We start from the raw sequence: 14,884 nt of genomic DNA on the forward strand, positions 1-14,884 counted from the left end.
AAATCATAAGGGTGGGATCCTAATCCTATAGAATTGGTGTCCTTATAAGAAGAAGAAATGTCTCTCTTTCTCTCCATGCACACACACCGAGTAACAGCTATGTGAGGACACAAAGAGAAGGAGGCTATCTGCAAGCCAGCATGAGAGTTCTCACAAGAGCCTGACCATCCTGGCACTGTGATCTTGGATTTCCAGCCTCCAGAACTGTGAGAAAATAAGTTTCTGTGTGTAAGCCACCTAGTCTTTGGTATTTTGTTATTCTGAGCTGATGAATACAACTACTTGATTGTCAGAGCCTTTGCCCTCAGTGGCTGGTCGTTTTCTTTGGCAAGAGTGGCAGGAATTCTTTCAGTCCCTAAAAGGAAGGCAAACTGATCAAAGTATTTCACACTGAGTTGTGAATGAGTGACAAGTTTACCCTGAGGGCATAGGGATTTTCCAGTTTAAAGTGACATTTATTGGGTCCCATCTACCACTCTTCTCCACCCTCTATCCCCAGTCCTGGCCCATTTTCCCCAACTACACACACACACACACACACACACACACACACACACACACACACACATTTGAGCAAGGAATCCTTCCTTAATGGCCCTTGGCTTTCTTGACCTCCCTCTTTCATATATATGGTGTTGTTGGGGTATGAGAAAAAGAAGTGACCTTCTTAGTACCTCACTTGTGAAAGGGAGCCCACCTCTGACAATAGATTATTATTTTCTGTGCATGACTTGTGAAAAATAGAATCCTGTAAAACAGAATCAGGAAGATTAATCATCCCTCTCTGTAACTAAGAGCAGCAATTGAAGTCAGCAGTCATTTGGTGTAGGGTTAAGAGTGGCTAAGGCTTTGGAATCAGCTACTGAGGCTTAAATCTTGACTCTACAGATTATGGCTGTATGAATTTGAGAAGTCACTTGATCTCTAAGCCTTCATTGTCTCATTTGTAAGGTGGGGTTTATGATGATAATTATTCAAAGGGATGTAGAGATTTAGTTGGATAATTTATGTTAAGCTTGTAGCAGAGAATCTGTTTATATACTAGTAAGTAGACAATAAATAAATTTACAATAATATAATTTACTAGGCACCTCCTGTAAAGGACACTATATTTGGAAATACACAGAGAAATAACGCTCTGTTCCTGCCCTTGGGGATCTTACAAGTATGAAAAACAGCATGCAGAATTCCTATGAGATTAAGAGACCCTCATAGACACCAAGTCTTTTAAAACATCTTCAAAATCCCTGTTTTCCAGTAAACCTACTGTCAGGTTTTCTGCACACTCAGTTTATCTGTCTTCTTAAGCTATTTGAAGTCAGCTACATTTGGCTTTTTTGAATCTTTCCTCCTAGCCCTGTGCACAATGTGGCCAAATATTGTACCTCATGTATTATTTTGTTTTGTCACTTCCCTGGTGCTTCTCCAAAGCAGACCCTTTTCTTGCATACAAAGGAGGGAGACTTTCTTGGAAGAACATCTAGTCCAAAGGCTCCACGTATCACTATGCTGACTTTGTCATTTCTTCACAAAGATAGTACGTTTTCTTGAAAAACAAACAAACAAAATAACTCTATAAGAATGATCAGCATATCTTTTTTTAAAAAATATATTTCTTTATTGATTTCAGAAAGGAAGGGAGAAGGAGAGAGAGAGAAATATCAATGATGAGAGAGAATCATTGATCAGCTGCCTCCTACATGCCCCCTACTAGGTTTCAAGCCCACAACCCAGGCATGTGCCTTTAGCCGGAATCAAATCTGGGACCCTTCAGTCCGCAGGCTGACACTCTATACACTGAGCCAAGCCAGCTAGGGCTGATCAGCATATCTTAATGTTAGCAATTAAGATGAAAATACTTTGCTTCTCTTCTTCAATAGAGCCAGGGCTGTGGTATTTCTGTAGTCAAACTATTGTTGTTCAGACAAGGTTATTGCAGTGTGCTTTGATTTGAAAAAGAAAAGGAGTTAGTATTTGTCTCCTAATGCTTATAAAATGGCTCTCTCACCTTCTTCATTTTGAACCCTTCTTCCTTCTCTAGTTTAATTAGTAGAATGCAAAAGGGGCTAACTACCACTTCTTGTCACTTGTATATACAGGCCTGGCTTAGATAGCCTTCACATGAACTTTCCTTTATTACAGCCCTTATATAAGATGGCGCAGAAAGCTAGACAAAGGTCAGTGCATGTGTAAACAGTGATGTCAATAGTAGAACAAGTAAAGGGGAAAAAAGTCTTACCACTTCTCAGGGGGCTGAAAATCACAGTGGTCTTTGTGAAGAGGGAGCATATTGTCAGCTCATGACTAATCATTTGAATTGCTTATCCTCTTGAATGAGTTATTTGAGATGGGAATGTTGATTTGTTTATTGGGTTAGCACATGTTAATATTGCACTAAAAAAGGTGCTGGTACATTCTGCTAGCAGATGTAAAACAATTATATTGTTTCTGTGATTGTGTTTTTAGAAAACCAATTTGAAGGAAGTTGGTATAGACACAGTGACAGTCAGAAACACTTGGAAAATTATCATTGATTATGTGAAAAAGGACAGTATTATTTTATCTTTTTCATTCATTTTAACCATTCAATAAATATTTACTGAGTTTCTCCTACTGTATTTCAGTGAATCTAAGACTTTGTCCATTATAAGATGCAGCATCATTTCAGCTACCACTCCAGTGGCAGGTAGCTTCTGAGATGATTCCCAATGATCCCCCACTTCTAATATTCATGCCCTTGGTTAATTATTAAATGTGTGCCAGGCCTAGTGTCTTGCTTCTGAAGAATAGGATATGAGAAATTACTTTATGTCTAGGTTACAAAAGATCATGAATTTACTCTTGCTAAGACTCTCTCTGGCACTGTTCTTTGCTTTCTTATTATATATTTTATGCTCTGTGGAGAGACTCATGTAGGAGACCCTGAGGCAAAAGACCCAGTTAAGCTGCTTCAGGATATCTATGTATATAAAAGCCTAAGCGACCATTGCAACTGAACAGACAACCAAAAAGGCTGCGTGGGGACACCAGGCTGGGAGGGGGGTCAGTGAGGGGTGATCAAACGACCAAACAGCAGGCTGTGTGGGGTAAACAGGCCCACGGGGGGAGTGGGGGGAGTTGGGGGCGACCTGGCTGGCGGGGGGGGGGGGGCAGTAAGGGCGATCAGGCCATGGGGGGGGGAGTTAGGGGCGACCAGGCCAGCAGGGGTCAGTTGCGGGTGACCAGGCCATCGGGGGGGCAGTTAGGGGCGATCAGGCAGGCAGGCAGGTGAGCAGTTAGGAGCCAGTGGTCCCGGATTGTAAGAGGGATGTCCGACTGCCTGTTTAGGCCCTAACCCAGCAGTCAGACATCCCCTGAGAAGTTCTGGATTGGAGAGGGTTCAGGCTGGGCTGAGCTCCCCCCCCCCCCCCCCGTGCATGGATTTCATGAACTGGGCCTCTAGTAATATAGATAAAAAGTAAAAAGGAAAAACTAAGATGGAATCAGCTGTTACTAAAATTTTTCAGTTGTTCGGTTTTCTTAACTTAATATTAGAAATACTTGGTCTTTTCTCAGTTCCAACTGGGCATAAATTCTGTATGTGTACTAGGTGTACCGGTTAATAATTGCGGATTTTGTAATCAAAGAAAAAACAATAATTTCAAGAGAAACATCAAAAGTGCTTTATTCAAAGTAATGTCCATTGCTAGTTACACATTTCCCCCATCTTTCAGGTAATTTGTGGATACCGTCCCAATAGAACTTTTCTTGTTTTGAGGCAAACCATTCAGAGACCCAATTTTCCACTTCTTTGTATGTTTTGAAGTGCTGCTCAGAAAGTGTGTGTGCCATCCATTGGAACAAGTGGTAATCTGAAGGAGAAAGGTCTGGTGAATACAGCGGGTGGGTTAATACTTCCCACGAAAGATCTAATGGGTCTTTAACTGGTTTTGAAGTGTGTGATGGTGCATTATCATGAAGCAAAATTACTTTGCCGTGTCTTCTGGCCCATTCTGGTCGTTTTACGATCAAAGCGTGGTTCAAATTGATTATTTGTTGTTGGTAGCCATCAGTATTAAAGGTTTCACCTGGTTTTAGAAGCTCATAATACAACACACCTTCCTGATCCCACCAAACGCAGAGCATTGTCTTCTTTCTGAAGTGATTTGGCCTTGCAGTTGATGTTGATGGTTCACCTGGATCAACCCATGATTTTGTGGGTTTGGGATTCTCAGAATAAATCCACTTTTCATCGCCAGTCAAAATTCGATGCAAAAAAGACTTTCTTTTGTGCTGTTGAAGCAACATTTTACTGATGACTTTTCGGTTTTCCATTTGTCTTTTGTTCAGTTGATGTGGCACCCATTTTCCTTCCTTTAAAATCTTTCCCATTGCTTGTAAATGATCGGAAATTGTTTGCTGAGCAACGTTTAATCTTTCTGCAAGTTGTTTTTGTGTTTGACACACATCTTCATCAATAATGCTTGTAATTGTTGCTCTTCAAACTTTTTCGGCTGACCTGGACGTTCTTTGTCTTTCACATCGAAATCATCACTTTCAAAGTGTTTAAACCAGCGTTCACAAGTATCTTGAGTTGGAGCATATTCACCATAAGCTTCCTGAAGTATACAATAACCTTTTCTTCAAAATAATGAATTAAAACTTACTGCAAATGCTTTTTTTTGGCATGAAATGTGACATTTTTAAGCGTAAAAATATCTATGATGTTAACACCTTTAGAAAATTTGACATATGAAGTCTTGAAGCTTGCTGTCAATACAACAAAATAGCATACATATCAAATCGCATATATATCAACATATGTGTAACTCCATCTATTGAAAAAAATCCACATTATTAACTGGTCCACCTAGTACGTATGCAGTTTTTTTTTTTTAAACTTGTATTTTTCTCCATTTGACGTACTTATGCCTTTCTATTTTATGTTTTCCCTTTTTGTACCTTTTTGCTTTAGTTGCCTTTTTTTCTTCCATGAATGCAACTTGTCTTTATAGAAAAAGTAGTGCTTCAAAGCCAAAGCTTACTAACGTTGTAATCTTACTTAATTTTTCTGAATTTTAGATTTTCTGTGTAAAATGGGAATAATAATATCTGCTATATTAGGCATGACCTTTTTATTTCAAATGACAGAAACCCATCTAAGAATAATTTAGGCAAGCATGAATAATAGAAAATTTTTGCATGAGATAACTCTAGAAAGGGTTGCAATTGAGGCTCAGGGATTACTGACGCCAATGTCATAAGAACTGTCTGTCCCTTTCTATCTCTGAGCTACTACTTTCTGGTCAGCTTTATTTTCTCAGTATGGTTTCTTTCACATGGTTATAAACTTGGTTACCAGACGCTCCTTTCATCTCTGACACAGTTTAGCCACCAATGAGGGACTGAATTTCTTTCCCAAGGTCTAATTTAATAAATGCCAAGGAAAGACTGATTGGCTCACTTTGGGTTTCATTGGTTGTGGGACAAGGCAGAGGCCTACTTTTGGCAATACTCAACAAAACTACCTGGTTAAAATGTGGGGGGCATCACACCTTTTTTGAAGGATTATTATGCGAGTTAGTAATAAAATTCTTCTAACATACTTGGTTTATATTGCTATTTTTTTCTATGAATGTGAAATGTTACAATGTTTGGTAAACATGAATGGTAAATGTAAGTAAAACAAGAGGTTAGTATTACCTAATTGTCTCTCTTAAGGTACCATTAAATTTTATCTAAAAAGGGTTTGGACATTGACAACAATCAATATAAGATTAAAGAAAAATTTTGAGGAGGAAAACAAATTTCCCGCAATCTCATTTACTGAGTGTATTTTTGCATATTCCCTGCCAAGCCCAAAACATCTACAGAGTTATCACTGTATTTACCTGTATTTTGTATCCTGCTTGTAATATTTATGTAATAAACATTTCCTATATTTCTAGGTAACAATCAGAATAACATAATGGCTATATATTATTCCATTATGTTGATGGATCGTAATTTATATTGTACTTTCCCCTTTATTGGTTGGATTTTACAGTTTAATATAAAATAATTTATTTTTCACTGTTATCGATAATGTTGTATTGTAGATTCTTAGTAGTGTACTGGATTAAAGATAGGTTGTACTAGCAAAAAATTGTTCACAAATAGGCAATTACTAGACTCAATAAATTACTAATGTTCAATACATACTTTTTAACATGGAAGGAGGGTTTGGCTGAGGGTAAAGGAGAAGGGAAGTTTCAATTGCACTTGAAATTGTGATGAGGGTGAGATGTTGTATTTCAGTGTGAGACGCTTTCAGTATCAAGAACTTTGATCTCTTTATCTGCCCAGCACTATGACCTTGGACAAACCCCTTTACTCTCCAGAGCCTCCATTTCTAGAGGATTTCTAATGGTCCTTTCAAATAAAAATATTATTTAGTTGTCTAACATTGACTGTGTACAGATACTAGTAGTCTGACCAGAGAAAGGATGTGAAAAATGCTTTCTAATACAGATTACAAAGCTGAACAAAGCAAATTATAGTAATTGTGACAACTCAACTATTTTGATGGCTACTAGAAGCTAGTGTCTGCAAAAGGCAGTGCATCTTATGTTTTCTTTTTTTTTTTTATTGTTCAAAGTATTACATATGTCTCCTTTTCCGTGATTGACTCCCCACACACACTCCCACCCCCGAGGGCAGGCCCCCACCGCCTCAATGTCTGTGTCAATTGGTTATACTAATATGCATGCATACAAGTCCTTTGGTTGATCTTTAAACCCCCCTCCCCTGCCCCTTGTCTCTGGATCTATTTTTGCTCGTTAGTTTATGTTCATCATTACATCCCACATATGAGTGAGATCATGTGATATTTTTCTTTCTTCAACTGGCTTATTTCGCTTAGCATAATGCTCTCCAGTTCCATCCATGCTGTTGCAAATGGTAAAAGTTCCTTCTTTTTTATAGCAGCATAGTATTCCATTGTGTAGATGTACCACTGTTTTTTAATCCACTCATCTGCTGATGGGCATTTAGGCTGTTTCCAAATCTTAGCTATTGTAAATTGTGCTGCTATGAACATAGGGGTGCATATATCCTTTCTGATTGGTGTTTCTGGTTTCTTGGAATATATTCCTAGAAGTGGGATTACTGGGTCAAATGGGAGTTCCATTTTTAACTTTTTGAGGAAACTCCATACCGTTTTCCACAGTGGCTGCACCAGTCTGCATTCCCACCAGCAGTGCACGAGGGTTCCTTGTTCTCCTCATCCTCACCAGCACTTGTTTGTTGATTTGTTGATGATAGCCATTCTGACAGGTGTGAGATGGTACCTCATTGTTGTTTTGATTTGCATCTCTTGGATGATTAGTGACTTTGAGCATGTTTTCATATATCTCTCGGCCTTCTGTATGTCTTCTTTCGAAAAGTGTCTATTTAGGTCCTTTGCCCATTTTTTAATTGGCTTGTTTATCTTCCTTTGGTTAAGTTGTATGAGTTCCCTGTAAATTTTGGACATTAAACCCTTATCTAAAATAGCATTGGCAAATATGTTCTCCCATGCAGTGGGCTTTCTTGTTGTTTTGTTGGTTTCTTTTGCTGTGCAGAGGGTTTTTATTTGTTTTTGCATTTGTTTATTTTCTCCTTAGTTTCCGTTGCCCTTGGAGCTGTATCGGTAAAGATATTGCTATGACATATTTCCAATATTTTGTTGCCTATGGAGTCTTCTAAGATTTTTATGGTTTCCCATCTTACATTTAAGTCCTTTGACCATTTTGAGTTTGTTTTTGTGTATGGTGTTAGTTGGTGATCTAGTTTCATTTTTTTGCATGTATCCTACCAAATTTCCCTGCACCATTTATTGAAGAGACTGTCTTGACTCCATTGTATGCTCTCGCCTCCATTGTCAATTATTTATTGAGCAAAATGGCTTGGGTCTATTTCTGGCTTCTCTGTTCTTTTTCATCCATCTATATGTCTGTTCTTGTGCCAGTACCAGGCAGGTTTGAGAACTGTGGCTTTAAAGGAAAAAAAAAAAAAAAAAGAAGGAGAAGGTGGAGGAGGAGGAGGAGGAGGAGGAGAAAGAGGAAGAGGAGAAGAAGGAGGAGGGGGAGGGGCTGGGGACAGGGACAGGGAGGAGGAGGAAAGAGCCATGGCTTTGTAATATAGCTTGATATCTGGTATTGTGATCCCTCCAACTTTGTTCTTCTTTCACAGGTTTGCTGCGGCTATTTGGGGTCTTTTTTATTCCATATGAATTTTTGGAGAGTTTGTTTTAGATCTGTGAAATATGCCGTTGGTATCTTAATGGGTATTGCATTGAATCTATAGATTGCTTTGGGTAGTATAGACATTTTAATGATGTTGAGTCTACCAATCCATGAACACAGTATGTCCTTCCATTTGTTTATGTCTTCCTCTATCTCTTTTTTAAATGTCCTGTAGTTTTCCAAGTACAGGTCTTTTACTGCCTTAGTTAAGTTTATTCCTAGGTATATTAATTTTTTTGGTGCAATGGTAAATGGGATTGTATTTTTAGTTTATTTTTCTGTCAGTTCATTATTGGTGTATAAAAAAACCCCCATAGATTTCTGGATGTTAATTTTGTATTCTGCTACATTGCCAAACTCGTTTATTAAATCTAGTAGTTTTTTGATGGAGTCTTTGGGGGTTTTCTATGTATAGTATCATGTCATCTATGAATAAGGACAGTTTTACTTCTTCTTTTCCAATTTGGATGCCTTTTATTTCTTCTTTTTGTCTGATCACTATGGCTAGCGCTTCCAGTACGATATTGAACAGGAGTGGTGAAAGTGGGCATGCCTGCCTTGTTCCTGTTCTTAGGGGAAATGAATTTAGTTTTTGCCCAATGAGTATGATGTTGCCTGTAGGTTTGTCATATAAGGCTTTTAATATGTTGACATATGATCCCTCTATTCCCACTTTGCAGAGAGTTTTTATCAAGGAAGGGGGGTGGATTTTGTCAAATGCTTTTTCTGCATCACATAATTGATATGATTATGTGATTTTTGTCTCTCAATTTGTTTATATGATGTATCACATTTATTAATTTGCAGATATTTTACCATCCTTGCATCCCCAGAATAAATCCCACTTGGTCATGGTGTATGATGTTTCTAAAGTAATGCTGGATCCGATTTACTAGAATTTTGTTGAGGATTTTGGCATCTATGTTCATCAAGGATATTGGCCTGTCGTTTTCTTTCTTTGTGGGGTCTTTTTCTGGTTTTGGAATTAAGGTAATGCTGGCTTCATAGAAAGAGCTTGGAAGTGTGCCTTGCTCTTGAATTTTTTAGAATAGTCTGAGGAGGATAGGTTTTAGTTCTTCTTTGAATGCTTGGTAGAACTCCTCTGTAAAGCTGTCCGGACCAGGGCTTTTGTTTGCTGGAAGATTTTTAATTACTTCTTCAATTTCTTCAGTAGTTATTGGCCTATTCAGGTTCTTTGATTCTTCCTGATTGAGTTTGGAAGCTTGTATTTTTCTAAGAATATGTCCATTTCATTTAGGTTGTCCAGTTTGTTGGAATAGAGTTGTTCATAGTATTTTTTCATAATCTTTTGTTTTACTGTGGGGTCGGTTGTTACTCCATCTCTTTCATTTCTGATTTTGTTTATTTGGGTCCTCTCTCTTTGATTCTTGGTGAGCCTGGCTAGAGGTTCATCAATCTTGTTTATCCTTTCAAAGAACCTGCTCTTGGTTTTATTGATCTTTTGTATTGTTTTTTTTTGTCTCTGTATCGTTTATTTCTGCTCTGATCTTTATTATTTCCTTCCTTCTGCTTACTCTGGGCTTTTCTTGTTGCTGTCTTTCTAATTCTTTGAGGTGTAGGGTTAGATAATTTATTACCATTTTTTCTTGTTTTTTGAGGTAGGCCTGTAGAGCTATGAACTTCCCTCTCAAGACTGCTTTCACTGTGTCCATAGATTTTGGATTGTTTTGTTTTCATTGTCGTTTGTTACCAGGATGCTTTCTATTTCTTCTTTCATCTCTTTGATAACCCAATTATTATTTAATAGCATGCTATTTAGCCTCCAAGTGTTTGATTTTTTTTTCATTGTTCTTATTGTAGTTGATATCTAATTTTATGCCATTGTGATCTGAGAAGATGCTTGATATGATTTCTATCTTCTTGAATTTGAAGAGACTTTGCCTGTGTCCCAATGTGTGGTCTCTCTTTGAAAATGCCCTGTGTGCACTTGAGAAGAATGTATATTCTGTAGCTTTGGGATGAAATGTTCTGAAGATGTCAATTAATTCCATCTGGTCTAGTGAGTCAGTTAGGATTGATGTTTCTTTGCTGATTTTTTGTTTAGAGGATTTATCCAGTGGTGTCAATGGGGTATTAATATCCCCTACTATGATTGTATTGCTGTCAATCTCTCCCTTGATATCTTCCAGAAGTTTTTTTTATATATTTGGGTGCTCCTGTATTGGGTGCATATATGTTGAATTCCTCTTGTTGAATTCTTGAATTGCTCCCTTTAGTATTATGAAGTGGCCTTCCTTATCTCTTATTATGGCCTTCACTTTGAGGTCTAATTTGTCAGATGTAAGTATTGCTATCCCAGCTCTTTTTTTTTCATTTCCATTTGCCTGAAAAATTTTTTCCCATCCCTTCATTATTAGTCTGTGTGAGTCTTTTGTTCTGAGGTGAGTCTCTTATAGACAGCAGATATATGGGCCATGTTTTCTAATTCATTCAGCTACCCTATGTCTTTTGATTGGAGCATTTAATCCATTTATATGTAAGGTTATTATTGATAGGTACTTGTTTGTCACCATTTTTATTCTTTATGCCTGTGTTCCTTCTTCCCTTCCTATTTCTTCTTTTTACAACAGTCCCTTTAGCATTACTTGCATTGCTGGTTTGGTGATAATAAACTTCCTTAGCCCTTTTTTGTCTGTTAAGCTTCTGATTTCACCTTCTATTTTGAATGATAGCCTTGCTGGGTATAGTATTCTTGGATTCAGTCCCTTGCTTTGCATCACTTTGTATATTTCATTCCATTCCCTTCTGGCCTGATGTGTTTCTGTTGAGAAATCAGTTGATAGTCTGCTGAGAGATCCCATGTAGGTAACTTTCTGTCTATCTCTGGCAGCCTTTAAGATTCTTACTTTGTCGTTGGTGTTTGCCAATTCAATTATGATGTGTCTTGGTGTCGGTCTTTTTTGGTTTCATCTTGTTTGGGACTCTGTGAGTTTCTTGGACTTGTGTGGGGTTTTTCTTCACAATATCAGGGAAGTTTTCTGTCATTATTTCTTCAAACAGGTATTCTATTCTTTGCTCAGTTTCTCTCCTTCTGACACTTCTATTATGCGGATGTTGTTTTGTTTCGTGTTGTCCCAAAGCTCCCTTAGGCTCTCCTCCTATTTTTTAAGTTTTTTTTTTTTCTTTTTTTCCAGTTGCTGCTCTGCTTGGGTGTTTTTTCCTACCTTGTCTTCTAGCTCACTGATGTGGTCCTCAGCTGCTTCTAGTCTACTGTTGATGCTTTCTGTTGTGTTCTTTATTGCAGCTATGTCATTCTTTATTTCTTCTTGGTTCTTCTTCATTTCCTCGTGGTTCTTACACATGTTGAATTTGTCTTCCTCCTTTTCACCGTCCTTATGACCCTTGCTATGAATTCTTTCTCTGACATATTGCTTGCCTTCATTTACTTCCTTTTCTGGTGATTCCTCCTTTTCTTTCGTATGGGGGCTGTTTCATTTTCTCCTCATTTTTGCTCTTCCATACTGCGTTGACCAAAAGGCACAAAATACAACTCCACAAGACACGACACAGAGGGAACAAAAGACGAATGTATTCATGATACCAATAACCCCAAATAAAAGTGACCACCGGAGAAAAGAGACTTAGGGGAGAGAACAAGAGTGCAAAAATGATATTGAGAAAGGGGAAAAGGTAAGAGAGAAAAGAAAAAGAAGAAAAAAGGAGGGGAAAGAAATATACGTATATGGTGAGAAAAGTCCACAAAACCAGCTAATCCAAAAAAATGCAAACAACAACCACCCAGAAAAAAAGGAGGGGAGCTGAATCTGAAAGGGCAGAGCTTATTTCTAGAAGGTAAGGTAAAGGCATTGAATGAATGGGGAAATGGCCACGATTCAGTATAGAGGAGGTAGAAAGAGAATCCTATATAATCCTATATAATAAAAGGCTAATATGCAAATTGTTCCCTTGATCAGGAGTTTGACTGGGAATTCGACTAGGGGGCAGGGCCAGTTGGACAACCTTTTGCATCCCCTCCCCCCGGCTGGCCCAGCCTGATCGGCCCTGATTGAGTGGGCCAGCTGGACCACACCCATGCTCGAATTCGTGCACCAGGCCTGTAGTGCGTGTATAAGAATAAAAGTAAAAAACAAAATACTCAAAAAAATAATAATAATTAAAAATAATAAAAATATATATTAAAATATATATAAAAGAAAATTTATATATATATATAAACTTATATATATATATAAATTTTTCCCTTCTTTATCTGTATATTTACCTATTTTTGGAAAAGGAGACTAGAGAGCAGATAGGCCTGAGTTTGGTGAGTGAAACTAATGAAGCTATTAGTAGAGGAAGAGAACAAGTGAGGAGAGGAAAAACAAAGGCATAAAATAAAATAAAAAATACAAACTAACAAGCAAACAACAATAAGAAAAAATATTAGCTAGCAAGGAAAGAGAAAAGAAAAGGGTGCATGAACTTGAAACAGGCGAGAGGAAATTAGATATATGAGTAAGCCAACAGAGACTATTAAAATAGTAATGCATCGATAAGGCAGATAAAGAATATCAATTTTTAACAAGGCGTAAAAAGAAAGGAGAGAGAAAAACTAAAGCAGGAACAGGAGAAGAGAAACAGGATGAAAAAGAAGTGAGGAAGAAAGGGTTGGCATAAAGGAAAATATAAGAATGAGTAGAATAATGATAAAAAAAGAATAAAAATAGAATGTAATACGCTAATTCAAAAATAAAATTAAAAATAAAGAAAGGTTGGGGATAGGAACCGTGTCCTCATGGCTGAGGTAAAGGTGAAGTTGCAGCTGCCTGACATGGATCCAGTAGAAATAGAAAACAGGATTATAGAATTATGTCACCAGTTCCCACATGGAATCACAGACCAAGTAATTCAAAATGAAATGCCTCATATAGAAGCTCAGCAGTGGGCAGTTGCAGTCAATAGACTATTGTCTATGGGTCAGTTGGATCTCTTAAGGAGCAATACAGGCCTTCTGTATAGAGTAAAGGATTCTCAGAATGCTGGTAAAATGAAAGGAGCTGATAGCAACAACAACAACAACAAAAAAAAAACAAACAAACAAAAAAAAAACCCTATATGTATCAGATCATAGAGGATACAGGAAATAAAGGAATATGGAGCAGAGTTATCTGGTATAAAAGTAATTTGCCATTAACAGAAATTAACAAAATTTTTAAGAATTTGGAAAGTTAAGAAGCTTATCAAAGCTGTTAAGTCTGTAGCAGCCTCAAAAAAAAAAGGTGTATATGCTCCACAACCTGCAGCCTGACCAGTCTGTGACTGGTGGAGCCTGGTACAGTGACCAGGATTTTGAATCTGAATTTTTAGAGGTGCTTAACCAACAGTGTTTTAAGTTCCTACAGACCAAGGTCGAAACAGCCTGAGAAAGCAAACAGAATCCAATGATACAAAGAAATAGTTCATTTGCTTCATCACACGAAGTGTGGAAATACACTCAGTGTATATTTATATATTAGAGGCCTGGTGCATGAATTCGTGCATGGGTGGGGTCCGGCCAGCCTGGCCAGTGGGAGGGGACATGGGCAGTTGGCCGGCCTGCCTGCTGGTCGAACTCTTGGTCGAGGGGACAATTTGCATATTAGCCTTTTATTATATAGGATATACACTGAGTGGCCAGATTATTATGCGTTCAGAGATCATAATAATCTGGCCACTCGGTGTATATCTGTGAATTGGGGATCAGTAAAGTAGAGTTGTCAATGGAGGACATTGAAACCATTTTGAATACACTCATATATAATGGGAAAGTGGAGATGACTATCATCGCAGCAAAGGAAGGCACAGTTGGCAGTGTAGATGGACACATGAAACTGTACAGAGCAGTCAACCCAATCATCCCACATATGGGCTTGGTTTGGGCCCCCTGTGAACTCTGCCCGGTTTTTGATGACTGCCCTGAAGGTGGTGAGATTTCACCATCTAACTGTATTTACATGACAGAATGGCTTGAATTTTAATAGAGAACTAGGAACTTTATGACATCTTTCAAATGAAGTTACTTTGGGAGCAAATAATTTAACTCATGATGGAACATCAAATTCCCTTGAAAGCAAACTTCACAATAATGGATACAGACTTACTGCTGTGAAAATATATTTTTTAAATCTATGAAGACTAAATTTATATTGGTAGAGTAGCCACCAGAATATGAAGCAGCTAAGTGAAATCCATTCTTTAATAAATAAAATACTCTGAAGTTCTGGAGGACAACAACTGAAGCTTTCAAAACTTGACTGTCAAAGAAAAAAGAAGCCAACAAATGCATATTTACCAAAAAATAATTGCTAGAGCCTAAAAATGCTTGTTTTGAAGCTATTAAGGTCTTCATTGGAAATTGTTTATATCTGGTTCAGTATCACCATTTCTGTTTTCTCAATGGTTCTACTGAGAAGAAATTAAAACAAGAAAAGCAGGAATAGCAGAGCTGTCTGTGCAAACTTGGGGCGTGAATGGAGGAGATAGTTGGAACATCCTTTTCCACATTCTGTTCCTTTTTATGTCAGAAATATTCTTTTGGAGGATTATGCTACCGCATTTACCTCAAACCTATATGATGACTGTTGTCAAGGATGTTTTCAGTCCATAAATATTAATTATTATTCTCATCTAAAAGGATT

The 14,884-nt window shown here is 37.7% G+C and overlaps 1 protein-coding gene and 1 pseudogene across 4 annotated transcripts in view; both read left to right on the forward strand.

The window, feature by feature from the left end:
- Positions 1-14,884, forward strand: part of HPSE2 (heparanase 2 (inactive)) — a gene marked incomplete at its 5' end in the record, with an annotated part of 566,398 nt that overhangs the window by 193,141 nt on the left and 358,373 nt on the right. The gene's annotated exons all lie outside the window — the stretch shown is intronic.
- Positions 13,003-14,224, forward strand: LOC308234301 (DNA-directed RNA polymerase III subunit RPC6-like; annotated as a pseudogene). Its single transcript has 2 exons — positions 13,003-13,704; positions 13,936-14,224. The product of its transcript is annotated as a DNA-directed RNA polymerase III subunit RPC6-like (transcript).

This window comes from Plecotus auritus, assembly GCF_963455305.1.
Source record: "Plecotus auritus genome assembly, chromosome: 9".
Lineage (NCBI taxonomy): Eukaryota > Metazoa > Chordata > Mammalia > Chiroptera > Vespertilionidae > Plecotus > Plecotus auritus.